Here is a 15,021-nt window from a genome sequence, read left to right as displayed (position 1 = left end):
AGATTACCGTTACACCCTACAATGTATTTAATCCTTAAAACACTTAACCCCGTATAAATGATATTTTAGCTTATGTGAAATGAGTACTCCACCATTTATGTTCGTTTGCTCAAGCTCGAAAGAGATCATCCTTTGCTTACTATTCGCCAGATAGAAGCTATAGATTCCATGTTTATGTTAGCGCTCCCACTCAATTGCACTACCGTGTTCCCAAAATGTACGTATCACCCTGACCTAAAAGTAGGCTTAACTAACAAATCAAAGAACACGAATAGCCTTTCAAGATTGAGCCTAATCATAACAGGATTAAGAACATTTGATCTAGGATCAACTAGGCGATATTGACTTGAATAGATATTACGGTAAGTTTAATAAATCTAAGTCAAAGTTCAATGTCGGTCCCTTCCGATGCATACTCCATGCATCAAACCTGAGCTTTACTTTAACCAATGCACTGGAAAGAACATAGTACTTCGCCAAATGCAAGTAAACTCTGTTGTAGATTATCATATCAGTAAAACCCTATGTCTGATAAATCTAGGAAACTTTATTCACATAGTCATGTTTACTTTCAATTGTGTTGACAGCACATTAAGTAGGATCAAGTATGTGAAAAGGGTTTCAAATGAATTCATACATTATATACATATAATCATGAAATAAATCATGTGAACCATGCAACATTAAATGTTATTTCTGATCTATATTAATAAGTAAATCTGATTATATTGAATTGAGTTTTATTTAGAACATAAAACCCAACACCTAGGACCTAGCTAGTGACCCGACACCAGAAATGGAACCACACTGGGACCCGAGATGGAGATCTAGATTTGGACTTAGGGCTTGGACAAAACCCGTAGTCAGTGTCTGGATTTGGGACCAAGCCCTGGACCCGAACCATGACAAGGACCCGAACCCACACCCGGACCTAAACCCGATCCCAAACCCAAAAGTGGACTCGAACCCGTACCCTGTGACCCAAATTGGAACCAAAATTGGAAGTTGACCAGGACTGGAACTAGGACTTGGACTTGGAATCATAACTGAAATTCGACCTAGATCCAAAACCGTAACCGGACCAAGACAAGGACTCCAAATCAGACTTAGACACGAATTGGGAGCCGGACACGGATCCCAATCAAAACTTGGACTCGGGACCCGAACCCGAACATGAACTCAGACCCTAACATGTAACTAGACTAGGGACAAAGAACCAGTGTCGGGACCTAGAATCGCACCCCAGTCTCAATCCCGAACCCAAACTCCGAAATGGGACCTGAGACCTGAACCAGAACCAGGCCGAGACCCGTGATAGTGATCCAGATCTTTACTCGGGATTTGGGAAACAGGGCCTAGAATAGGCCAATAGTCGGTGTCTAGATCTGGGACTCTGACTAAGACCACAACCCGGACGAAGAACCAAATCCGAACCCAGACCTAGACCTGGGACCAAAAATTAAGAATCGCCAAACCAGGACCCTAGAACAAGACTAGGACCGTGACCAGGACCCAGACGCAAACCTAGAACCGAACACCGACCTAGCCTCAGACCCAAACTGAGACTGGAACTCGGGCCCGGGCACGGTCGTGTACCCAGACCAGGACCTGAACCTAGTCCCAAACCCAAAAGTGGACCCGAACCTGTACCCTGTGGCCCAAAATTGGAACCAAAACTAGAAGTTGACCTGGACTGGAACTAGGACTTGGACTTGGAATCTTAAATGAAATTGGACCTAGATCCACAATCGTAACCGGACTAGGACCCGGACTCCAAATAAGACCTAGACCCGAATTGGGAGCTGGACCCGGATCCCAACCCAAACCTGGATTCGGGACTCGAACCTGAACTTGAACTCAAACACAAACATGGAACTAGACTAGGGACAAAGAACCAGGGTCGGGACCTAGAACCGCACCCCAGTCTCGATCCCGAACCCAAACTCAGAAATGAGACCTGAGACCTGAACAAGAACAAGACCGAGACCCGTGGCAGTGATCCAAATCTTGACTCGGGATTCGGGTAACGGGGCCTGGAACCAACAAAATAGTCAGTGATCCAAATACATTTAATTAACTTGAAAAATTTAAATATCTAAGTTGATTCATCATGATACTTAAATATTTATTTTTCATGACACTTAATTAAATAGAAAATTATTTTTAGGTTGAAATTTAATTTTTCAACTTAAATTTAAATAATTTTCAAAATATATATATTTTTTTATTTTATTAATCAATTTCGAAAATTTCATTTTATTTATGCAATGATTTTGAATTTATCTTGAAAAATAGATTGAGTTGTAAATTAATTATTTATTTTAATTAAGTCTTGGACCAACTTAAATCAATGATTTTTTCATATATTGATTAATTTAAAATAAAAAGAAATTTAAAATATATATTATTAGAAATTGAATTAATTAGTCAAAAGAAAATATAGATAGGTGATATTTTTGCTTGAAGTATTTTTCTCAGTATTTATTATTTTTCGAAAATTTGTATATTTTTTTTTATATATATACTTTATTTTTCGAATACAATAAATATATTCTCAAGGAAATTCTTAAGTTGCTAATTAATCTAATTTAATTCAACTTAAATTAATTTCCTTAATATTTATATTTAAGATTATTACTAAGATGGAAATAATTAATTTTATTTCAATCACCAGCTAAGTATAATTTTATAAATATTATATTAAATTCTTATTTTTGAATTTAAATTCTAAATTTCGAATTTAATGAGAATTTATTTATTAGAATAATAAAGAAAATATATTTTAAAGAATGAGCTTTATTATTATTAAGATATTCGATCTCCATTGTTGGTTTTACATCGCGTTTGTTTTAGTGAGTAATCCTCCCTAATGGAGGAACGTTCATTAGCAATTTTACACCGTTTAATCTTGAAAGATAAGTAGTTTGTAAGTATTTTATATGGTATAGATCACCCTAATGGTGGCGACCATATTTGAATTGCAAATTGCGAAACAATGGTAGTAGCTCATAAGATAGAATAGCCTTGACTCTCGCCTAAACGGGACAACGCTGGATTCCAATCTTGATCGAATAAAAGGTTGCTAGAATGTTTAACATTTTAGATGAGCTGACAACTCTATTCAATAGATGATAGCTTTGACTCTCGCCTAAACGGGACACTGATATCAGTTTATTGAAAAACCTTGGAAATTATTTAGGATTGAATTTTTTTTAAAGTATTTTCTCATATCGTTCCTACTTGCTATGTGCTTATAATTTCTGAATTGATTTTGTGTTTAAACCATTATTAATTTCTATTTGTTGATTTCTATTATTTTGTAGTATCGTGTATTATCAAAATGAATCCCATGTTATCACTGTTGTTTGAAAATAAGCTGAATGGATCTAACTTTACTAAGTGGAATGAGAACATTAATATTTCTCTCATAGGAGAAAGTGCCTTGTCTGTTTTAACTGAGCCGTCACCTGAAGTGCCTGGGGATAATGCATCCAAAGCTGTGAAAGAAAAGTATGAGCGTTGACAGAAAGCAAATGACAAAGCTCTATACTTTATGCTTTCTAGCATGGTTGATACGCTCAAAACTCGATTTTCTAAAACCGAGAAGGCTACTGAAGTTATGACGAAGTTAAATGAGCTATTCGGTAAGGCATCACTTCAGTCACGCTTTGACGCGACTAAGAAGTACATTAATGCGCGGATGGAACCTCATCAAAACATGCGTGACCATGTTCTCCTAATGTCAAGTTATTTCCAAGAAGCCCAAGATCATGGTGCTGAAATGGACAGTGCTACTCAAGTAAGTCTTATCTTGAATAGCCTGACTCCAGCATTTCTACCATACACATCAAATTATGTCATGAATAAGAAGGAAATTGACCTTCATGAATTAGTCAATGACCTTCAAACTTATGAAAATTTGATTGGAGCACCCAAGAAGAAAGGGAATAAACCTCACAATCCTGGGAATGGTAATGGGACGAACAAACCTGAAGCAAATATTGCCTCTGCTTCGAAACCCAAATCGAAGAAGAAATGGAAGAACACCAAGAAGCGAACAAAAGCCATGAAGAATAAAAAGGCTGCTCCTTCTGGTGATGCTACACTTAAAGGAAAGTGTTTCTACTGCAATGAGAAAGGTCATTGGAAATCCCAGTGTCCTAAACTTCTTGCAAAGAAACAAGGTATTTCTATTTATAAACTTTAAGAGTTTTAGTGAATTATTATCCAATTGGATTTATGATTCTGGACTAACTTTGTTTATTTGTTTTCTTCTTCTTATAGGCCAAGCTACTTGAACTCAGATGAGTTGGATCAGAAAGCTGAACCAAGGGTGAAATAGTCCAAATGATGATGAAGCTCTTCAATTTATTTTTGAATTAATTGTTTTAGTTTAAAAGACAATTTCGATTTCAAATTTTAGTTAGGGATATTTATCCCTGTTTCTCTCATATTGTTGCAATACATTTTTTTTTTATTAAAAAAGTTTATAATTTTTCGAAATTATCCAATTGCAATTTATGAGATTGAGCTTCATTTAATTTATCTTCATCAATTATTACCACATTATATTTATATGTTTGTATGTGTGAGTGTTTTTATTATTGATGCAAATTCTATAATATTTACAACTCTTCATAGAGTTATATTAAATAAACACTAGAAATTCATTCTATGTTTAACAATAATTGTTAATTCTAATACAATTATTGAGAATTTGTTTAGTAAAAGGATCTTTTGATCTGATAGGGGTGGAGAAAAGTTAAGAAAACTATGCAGTTCAACGATCTTTTATATCTAATGAACTCTGGATAGTATTCAACTCCACATAAACTCTATCACACTTAGAGAATAATGATCTTTACAACCTTTAGGGGTGGATCATAATCTCTATATACTTAGGGGTGGAGGTTATCCACAAGTAACCTATATGTATATTCTTAGGGGTGAAGTCTATTCCACAATTCCCTATGTGACACATATTTTCTTTAAACATGGAAGTAATATAATGAGTTAGCTATTATCAATATAAATTCTTGATCTTGATTGTATGTTCCATTTCGTTTTACTGTTGTAAGTAAAAGTTTGATACCTATGAAAGTTCTTTCGAAAAGTTTCACACTACCTTAATTGAGTGGGAGAATTTTAAAGTTCTATACCCATCTTCATCATGTTGATACTTGTGATAGGTACTTAAAAACACTACTGAAAAGCAAATCTAACCATTCACGTGGATAGGAATAGCTTATCCGAATTATGAGAATAAGATAAAGAACTCTAGTTCAGTCCATTCGAATGACTTGAACCTAGAATTCTTAATCCTCATAAATTTTATGGTATCTTATTTTTGATTACTTTATCTCTGGCATGTATTTTTCACTTCAAATACTAGTCTGTTATGTTGATGACTTAGTCTTAACTTAATGTTTCAGACTAATACAAAAGTCACAACTAGGTAACTCTCCAAACAATCAGATCTTAAAAGTATTATTTAACCAGACATTTGTTATTGAGTGGGAGCTACCTGAGATGTAATAAAATAGGGAACATTAGAAGATATTCAAGAAAGGTTTATGAAAGTGATCTATATGTTAGATATTAAGGAACTATGTATCAGTTGTCCTGGTATCTCACAAACTCATTTCGAGATTCATGAGATGGTGCTTACTTTGGGGGTGGAGAAATTATTCTATAATAATTCAAGCTCTACCAGAGAAGAGTTATAACTTTGTGTATTCGAAAATCCAAGAAAGTTATATCACTGAAGAAAAGTCTACACTGTATTATCTCAATTACATATTTTAAAATATGAGAGATATGTCTTCTGTTTATTCAGATGTACTTTTAAAAATAGTAAAGATTTTAGTATCCCTTGATAAATAAAGTATATAGTAAAGGATGTTTCATAAGTGTATTTATGAACTAGTTTCCAGAATTTTTGGTGGATTCAAATATACTACACTTGATCTGAAGATCAAGACATCAGATTGACCTATTTGCACAGTTTGTTTTATGTTAGTGCAAGTGGGAGTTTGTTGGGTTTTATGCCCTAAATAAAACTCTTTACAATCTGATTAGTTATCAATATAAGAAATTTGAAGTGATAGATGTTTGCATGAATTCTACATGCTAATGGTTTAATATGTTTATTACATTTACACAAAGAATCAGTTAAATCCAGATCATATGTTTATTCACAATTACAGTATCGTCAACACAGTGGAATGTGATTGTGATCATATGAATCAAAAGACTTGGTCCCTATTTCATCAGTGTTATTGGATTTACACTAGTGTGATAATCAGCGATGATGTGTACTTACACTTCGAGTAAGTGTTATGTTCTTTGCAGGACATTAGTAAAGTATACTAGTTTCGAATGTATGGAGTATACATTGGACTGGACCGATATTGCAACTAAGTTAAGATATTACAAACTTACCGTTATATATATCTTTCCAAGTCAATATCAGTAGTTGATCTTAAGATTAAAAGAATCTAAATCCTGATATGCTTAGGCTCAACTCAGGAGTACTATTCATGTTCTTTGATTTATTAGTTAAGCCTATTTTTAGGTCAGGGTGATACGTATATTTTGGGAACATACGTATAGAAGTCAAGTGTATAGAAGTCAAGTGATGATTCCCTTCGAGCTTAGCAAATAGAAGTAAATGGATGAGCTCTTGTTTAACTGACTAATTATTCGATCACTAAACACCATTTACAGGTAGCTAAGTGTTTTAAGGGGCAAAATACATTGAGGGGTGAGAACGGTAAAGAAATCCCATCTCGATGTAGATCATCTATATAGAGGATCTTTAAATCACAATAAGATTATAACAATGGTTGAATGAGATAGCATATTGATATCGTGAAAAATATAATATGCTCTATATAAGTCTGAGAGTGCAATTCTAAGTTCTAAGAGTGGATTCAACGAAGAATTAATAAGTAGGAATTTACTTGGTAAATTTGGTTCACTTATTAGAAGCTCAGCAGTCCCCATTCTAGTTGAGAACATTCTGCTTGTAAGACTCATTAATTGATTCGTGATTGATCAATTATAATTCTAAAGTTAGACTATGTCTAATTTTATGAATTTTCACTAAGCAGGGGTGAAATTGTAAAGAAAAGAGATTCTAGGTTTATTTATTTATTAATAGACTTTATATGTGTAGTTAATAATTAAATTAAATGACAATATTATTTAATAATCTATTTTAGTTATTAAATAATTAGTTTTGGCATTTAAATGGTTAGAATTGGAAAATTAGTGTTTTTGAGAAAATAGAAATAAAATTTGTTAAAACTGCGAAATCAAGTGGGGCCCATAAACTATACCATGGCCGGCCACTTATTGTAGGATTTCAAATTAATATTTTCATTATTTTAATGCCAAATAATCCCTAACTTAAACATAGTAGTTGCCTACAAATAGAAAGTGATGGCTAAGTCAAATCACAAGTTTTCAATAACCTTTTCTGACAGAAATCTCTCTTCAGAAAACTGAGCCTTCCCCACTTCCTATACCTGGCCAAAATCCCTCTTCTCTTTTCTTCTTCATAAATTTCGAACCCTAGTGAAAGAGTGAGTGCCCACACAGAGCAAGCAGTTACTCAATCATAGATTGGAAGACTGTGAAGGATCAAACTTGAAGAAGAAGGACATTCGGGCTCAGATCTTGATTATACTCTGCTACAGAAAGGATAAAAGGGTTCGAGATCTGAGCGGAAGGAGACAATAATTCTGCTGCATCAATGTAAGGTTTTCTTAACTTTATATGTGTTTAATTTATCGTTTTAGGAAGTTCATATTTAGGGTGTTTAAACAACATACTTGTGAGTAGATCTAAGATCCTGGTAAAATAATTTCCAACAAAAACCCGTAGTCGGTGTCTGGATTTGGGACCCAGCCCTGGACCCGAACCCTGACGAGGACCCGAACCCACACCCAGACCTGAACCAAGTCCCAAACCCAAAAGTGGACATGAACCGGTACCATGTTACCCAAAATTTGAACCAAAACCTGAAGTTGACCCAGACTGGAACTAGGACTTGGACTAGGAATCATAACTGAAATTGGACCTAGATCCAGAACCGTAACCGGACCAGGACCCGGACTCCAAATAAGACCTAGACCCGAATTGGGAGCCGGACCCGGTTCCAAACCCAAACCTTGACTCAGTACCCGAACCGGAACCTGAACTCAGACCCAAACATGGAACCATACTAGGGACATAGAACCATGGTCGGGACATAGAACCGCACCCCTGTCTCGATCCCGAACCCAAACTACAAAATGGGACCTGGGATCTGAATCAGAACAAGATCGAGAGCCATGACAGTGATCGAGATCTTGACTTAGGATTCGGTTAAAGGGGCCTGGAACAGACCAGTAGTTGGTGTTTAGATCTGGGACTCAAACTAGGACCAGAACCCAGATGAAGAACCAAACCCGAACCCAGACCTAGACCTGGGACCCAAAATTAGAACCTGAACAAGAATCGCCGAACCAGGACCCTAGAACAAGACTAGGACCGTGACCAGGACCTGGACCCAGACGTGGAACCGAACACAGACCTAGCCTCAGACCCAAACTGAGACTGGAACTCGAGCGCGGACACAGTCGTGTACCCAAAGCGGAACTGAGACCTAGACCTGGACCTAAATCTTGGACCCGATCCCAAACACAGACTTAGACTTAGATAGGGATCCGAATAAGAACTTGGACTCAGACCAAGACCCAGACTGGGATCGAAATGTTGGACCTAGATCTGGACCGAGATCCTGACCCAGACCCAAACTTGGACCCGCACGTAGGACCCCAACTTGGACCTGGACCCGAACCTAGAACCAGATCGGGGTCAAGACCTGGACACAAACCCGGACATAGACTTGGACACGAACCCAAACCCACACCTAGAATCAGACCCAAAGATAGACCCGGACCAGGACCCAAACTCGAACCCAGTCCAGGATCAAAACAAAGGACTTATACCCGGAACTGAATCCAGACTTAGATCGAGATTGGAACTTCGGACTCGGACCCAACCTTTACCAAGACCCCGGATGCAAACCCACACCCGGAGCCTGATCTGGACCTAGACTGAAATCCTTACAGAACCCAAAGTCAGACCAGGACTCGAACTCCGATCCGAACTCAAACTGAAACTCGAACTAAGAATCGCAAATCAAACCAAACAAGGAACCAGACTAATGACACAGAACTAGGGTCAGGACCTAGAACCGCACTTAGGATTCGGGTAACGGGAGCTGGAACAGACCAGTAGTTGATGTCTAGATCTGGGACTCAGACTAGGACCAGAACCTAGACGAAGAACCAAACCCTAACCCAAACCTAGACATGGGAGCCAAAATTAGAACTTAAAAAAGAATTGTCGAACCAGGACCCTAGAACAACACTAAGACTGTGACCAGGACCCGAACCCAGACCTAGAACCAATCACAGACTAGCCTCAGACCCAAACTGAGACTTGAACTCGGGCCCGGACACGTTAGTGTACCCAGACCGGAATTGAGACCCGAACCTGCACCTAAATCTGGGACCCGATCCCAAACACAGACTTGCACCTAGATAGGGATCCAGATACTTACCTAGACTCGGATTGAGACCATACTGCTTGTAAGACTCAGTTAATTGATTTTAATTAATCAATTATAATTCTAAAAGTTAGACTATGTCTACTTTATGAATTTTCACTAAGCAAGGGCGAAATTGTAAAGAAAAGAGATTTTAGATTTATTTATTGATTAAGAGACTTTATATGTCTAAATTAATAAATATATTAAATGGCAATATTATTTAATAATTATTTCCAAGTTATTAAATAATTAGAATTGTCATTTAAAAGGTTAAATTGGAAAATTGGCATTTTTGAGAAAATGGGAATGGAAAATAACAAAATGGGAAAGTTGCAAAGTGAGGCCCAATACCCTTTGAATGGCCAGCCCTATGCATAGGAAATTCCATTTGTAGTTTCCATTATTTTAGTGCCATACAATTCTAACCTAAACCTAGAGGGTTTTCTATAAATAGAAAGTGTTGGATTGAGGAAACATAGACACACATCTTTGATCACTTTGTTTCTTTCAAAAAAATGCCTCACACGTCTCTCTCTCTTTTCTTCTCTCTAAATTTCGAAACTTTGAGTAAATGAGTAGTGCCCACACACATCAAGTGGTACCTTAATCATAGTATGTAAGACTATGGAAATTCTGCATCAAAGAAGGAGAAAAGAAGATCCAGGTTCAGATCTTGGTGATGCTCTGCTACAGAAAGGAATCAAGGGCTAGAGATCTGAGCGGAAGGAGTCATAATATTCCGCTGCACCCACTGTAAGGTTTTCTAACTTTATATGTGTTTATTTTCATTGTTTTAGAATTCATATTAGGTTGTTAATCCAACATACATGGATCCTAGTCTGAGTCCCAGATCTAGACACCGATTACTGGTCTGTTCCAGGCCCCGTTACTCGAATCCCGTGTCAAGATCTGGGTCACTGTCACGGGTCTCGGTCATGTTCTGGTTTAGGCCCCAGGACCCTTTTTTGAGTTTGGGTTCGGGATCGAGACTGGGTGCGGTTCAAGGTCCCGACCGTGGTTCTGTGTCCATAGTCTAGTTCCATGTTTTGTTTTGAGTTCTGGTTCAGTTTCGGGTCCTGAGTCCAGGTTTGGGTTGGGATCCGGGGCCAGTTTCCAATTCGGGTCTAGGTCTGATTTGGAGTCTGGGTCCTAGTCCGGTTATGGTTTTGGATCTAGGTCGAATTTCAGTTATGATTCCAAGTCCAAGTTCTAGTTCCAGTCCTAGTTCCAGTCCCAGTCAACTTCTTGTTTTGGTTCCAATTTTGGGTCACACGGTACGGGTTCAGGTCAAATTTTAGGTTTGGGACTGGGTTTAGGTACGGGTGTGGGTTCGGGTCCTTGTCAGGGATCGGGTCCACGGCTGGGTCCCAAATCCAGACACCGACTACAGGTTTTGTCCAAGCCCTGGGTCCAGATCCGGATCCCAATCTCGGGTCCCATTCATGTTCCATTTCGGGTGCCGGGTCATGAGCTGGGTCTTAGGTTCTAGTTCAGGTCTGGGTTGGGTACTAGGTTTAGGTCGTAGTTCTGTTTCCCACGTCCCTATCCTGATTCTGGGTCCAGGTCCCTGTTATTGTGTGGGTTTGGGTCTCGGTTTAGGTTCGGGTTTGAGTCATAGTCTCGGTTTGGGTTTAGGTCTCTTTTTGGGTTTTAATCTGGGTTCGGCTTTGGATTTAGGTCTTGTTCCTTGTCCTAGTCGTACTTTGGTTCTAGTTCCATTTGCGATTCTGAGTTTGAGTTCGGGTCGGAGTTCGAGTCCTGGTCTGAGTTTGGGTTCGGCTCCGGATTTCTATCTACGTCCAGATCAGGCTCCAGCTGTGGGTTCGCGTCCTCAGTCTTTGTCTAGGTTGGGTGCGGGTCCCAAGTTCCAATCCCGATCTAAGTTTGGATTCATTTTTGGGTCTAAGTCCTTAGTTTTGATCCTGGTCTGGGTTCGAGTTGTGGTCCGGGTCCGGGTCTAGCTTTGGGTCTGATTCTAGGTGTGGGTTTGAGTTCGGGTCCGATTTTGTGTCCGGGTTTGTGTCCAGGTCTGGACCCCGATCTGGGTCTAGGTTCGGGTCCAGGTCAAAGTTGGGGTCCCGAGTGCGGGTCCAAGTTTTGGTCTGAGTTAAGATCTCTGTCCAGCATTTCGATCCCAGTCTGGGTCTTGGTCCGAGTCCAGGTTCGTATCCGGATCCCTATCTAGGTCCAAGTCTGTGTTTGGGATCGTTTCCCAAATTTTGGTCCAAGTCCGGGTCTCAGTTTCGGTCTGGGTACACGCCGTGTCCGGGCCCCAGTTTTAGTGTCAGTTTGGGTCTTAAGCTAGGTCTGGGTCCGGGTCCTGGTCCTGGTCACGGTCCTAGTCTTGTTCTAGGATCCTGGTTCGGTGATTCTTATTCAGGTTCTAATTTTGGGTCCCAGGTCTAGGTCTGGGTTTGGATTTTGTTCTTCGTCTGGGTTCTAGTCCTAGTCTGAGTCCGAGATCTAGACACCGACTGCTTGTCTATTCCAGGCCATGTTACCCGAATCCCAAGTCAAGATCTGGATCACTGTCTCGGGTCTCGGTCTGGTTCTGGTTCTGGTTCAGGTCCCAGGTCCCATTTCTGAGTTTGGGTTCGGGATCGAGACTGGGGTGCGGTTTTAGGTCCCTACCCTGGTTCTTTGTCCCTAGTCTAATTCCATGTTTGGGTCTGAGTTTAGGTTGAGGTTCGGGTCTCAAGTCCAGGTTTGGGTTTGGATACGGGTCCGGCTCCCAATTCCGGTCTACGTCTGATTTGGAGTCCGTGTCCTGGTCCGGTTACGTTTCTGGATCTAGGTCCAATTTCAGTTATGATTCCAAGTCTAATTCCTAGTTCCAGTCCCGTTCAACTTACGGTAGGGGTGAGCAACGGTCGGTTTGGTCGGTTTTTTACAAAAAAAAAATCGAGAATTCAGTTTTCAATTTTTATGGTTCTAATCCGAAAATCGACCGACCATTATAAAAATATAAAAAACCAATCGTTTTAAACCGACCAAACCGAACTTCATTTTTTTTAAAACAAAATAAGTTTTTAAATTTTTTATAATTATTTGAAAACTAAAAAATTAAAGTATTGTATCAAATATCATATAATTTAAAAATAAACTTTCTTAGTTATATAAATAATGTAAAATAAACTTTTTTAAATTTGTTCAAATTATTTGTGCTGCTAATATGATAATGAGTTATATTAAAAAACTAGTATTATTTTATGAGTGTGTGTATATAATACGTAAATGCATCAAATGATAATAAAGTAAAATAATGAATAATTGAGACTTTAAATAAAAAAGTTATAAGTAAACTTAGATTAATAAAATTGAATATTAAATATGTCAATAAATAGTATATATTACATATAATATATATGTTCGGTCGGTTATCTGTTTAATCGGTCGGTTTGCGAATGACATTAAAACCGACCATGTTAAGGCGGTTTTAACCAAAGACAGTTTTTTTCGATTTTTTATTTTTTCGGTGTTCGGACGGTCGGTTTACTCAGTTTGGTCGATTTATTGAATTTTTCGCTCACCCCTAACGTCAGGTTTTGGTTCCAATTTGGTGTCACAAGGTACGGCTTCGGGTCCAATTTTGGGTGTGGGACTAAGTTCAGTTCTGGATGTGGGTTCGGGTCTTTGTCAGGGATCGGGTACAGGGCTGGGTCCCAAATCAAGACACCGACTACGTGTTTTGTCCAAGCCCTGGGTCTAGATTCAGATCCCAATCTCGGGTCCCATTCATGTTCCATTTCTGGTGCCGGGTCATCAGCTTGGACCTAGGTTCAAGTTCGGGTCTGGGTTGGGTACCAGGTGCCGGTCGTAGTTCTGTTTCCCAGGTCCCTATTTTGATTCTGGGTCTAGGTCCTGGTTATTGTGTGGGTTTGGGTCTCGGTTTAGGTTCGGGTTCGAGTCCTAGTCTCGGTTTGGGTTTAGGTCTCTGTTTGGGTTTTGATCTGGGTTCGAGTTTTGGTTTAGGTCCTGGTCCTGGTCCTAGTCCTAGTTTGGTTCAAGTTCCACTTGCGATTCTGAGTTCGAGTTTGGGTTTGACTTCGGGTCGGAGTTCGAGTCCTCATCTGAGTTTGGGTTCGGGTCTGGATTTCTGTCTAGGTCCAGATCAGGCTCCGGGTGTGGGTTCGCGTCCTCCGTCTGTGTCTAGGTTGGGTGCGAGTCCCAAGTTCCAATCCCGATCTGAGTTTGGATTCAGTTTTGGGTCTAAGTCCTTGGTTTTGATCTTGGTCTTGGTTCGAGTTTGGGTCTGGGTCCGGGTCTAGCTTTGGGCCTGATTCTAGGTGTGCGTTTATGTTCGGGTCCGAGTTTGTGTCCAGGTTTGCGTCAAGGTCTGGACCCCGATCTTGGTCTAGGTTCGGGTCAGGTCCAAGTTGGGGTCCCGAGTGCGGGTCCAAGTTTGGGCCTGAGTTAAGATCTCGGTCCAGATCTAGGTCCAGCATTTCGATCCCAGTCTGGATCTTGGTCCGAGTCCAAGTTCGTATCCGGATCCCTATCTAGGTCCAAGTTTGTGTTTGGGATCGTGTCCCAAATTTAGGTCCAGGTCCGGGTATCAGTATCGGTCTGGGTACACGACCGTGTCCAGGCCCGAGTTACAGTCTCAGTTTGGGTCTGAGGCTAGGTCTGTGTTCGATTTTAGGTCTGGGTCCTGGTCCTGGTCACGGACCTAGTCTTGTTCTACGAACTTGGTTCGGTGATTCTTGTTCAAGTTCTAATTTTGGGTCCAAGGTCTAGGTCTGGGTTCGGGTTTTGTTCTTCGTCTGGGTTCTAGTCCTAGTTTGAGTCCCAAATCTAGACACCGATACTTGTCTATTCCAGGCCCCGTTACTCGAATCTCGAGTCAAGATGTGGATCACTGTCACGGGTCTCGGTCTGGTTCTAGTTCAGGTCCCAAGTCCCATTTCAGAGTTTGGGTTCGGGATCGAGACTTGGGTGCGGTTCTAGGTCCCGACCCTAGTTCTTTGTCCCTAGTCTGGTTCCATGTTTGGGTCTGAGTTCAAGTTCGGGTTCGGGTCTCGAGTCCAGGTTTGGGTTGGGATCCGGATTCGGCTCCCATTTCGGGTCTAGGTCTGATTTGGAGTCCGGGTCCTTGTTCAGTTACGGTTCTGAATCTAGGTCGAATTTCAGTTATGATTCCAAGTCTAAGTCCTAGTTCCAGACCCAGTCAACTTCCAGTAGGGGTGAGCAACAGTCGGTTTGGTCAGTTTTTTACACAAAAAAATCCAAAATTTTGTTTTCAGTTTTTATGGTTCTAATCCGAAAATCGACCGACCATTATAAAAATATAAAAAACTGACCGTTTTAATCCACGGTTTAGTCGGTTAAAACCGACCAAACCGAACTTCATTTTTTTTAAAACAAAATTTGTTTTTAAATTTTTTATAATTATTTGAAAACTAAAAAATTAAAGTATTGTA

The sequence above is a fragment of the Cannabis sativa genome, chromosome 5 (assembly GCF_029168945.1).
Source record: "Cannabis sativa cultivar Pink pepper isolate KNU-18-1 chromosome 5, ASM2916894v1, whole genome shotgun sequence".
Lineage (NCBI taxonomy): Eukaryota > Viridiplantae > Streptophyta > Magnoliopsida > Rosales > Cannabaceae > Cannabis > Cannabis sativa.
The sequence above is the reverse complement of the archived record's forward strand: the minus strand, read 5'-3'. Positions refer to the sequence as shown.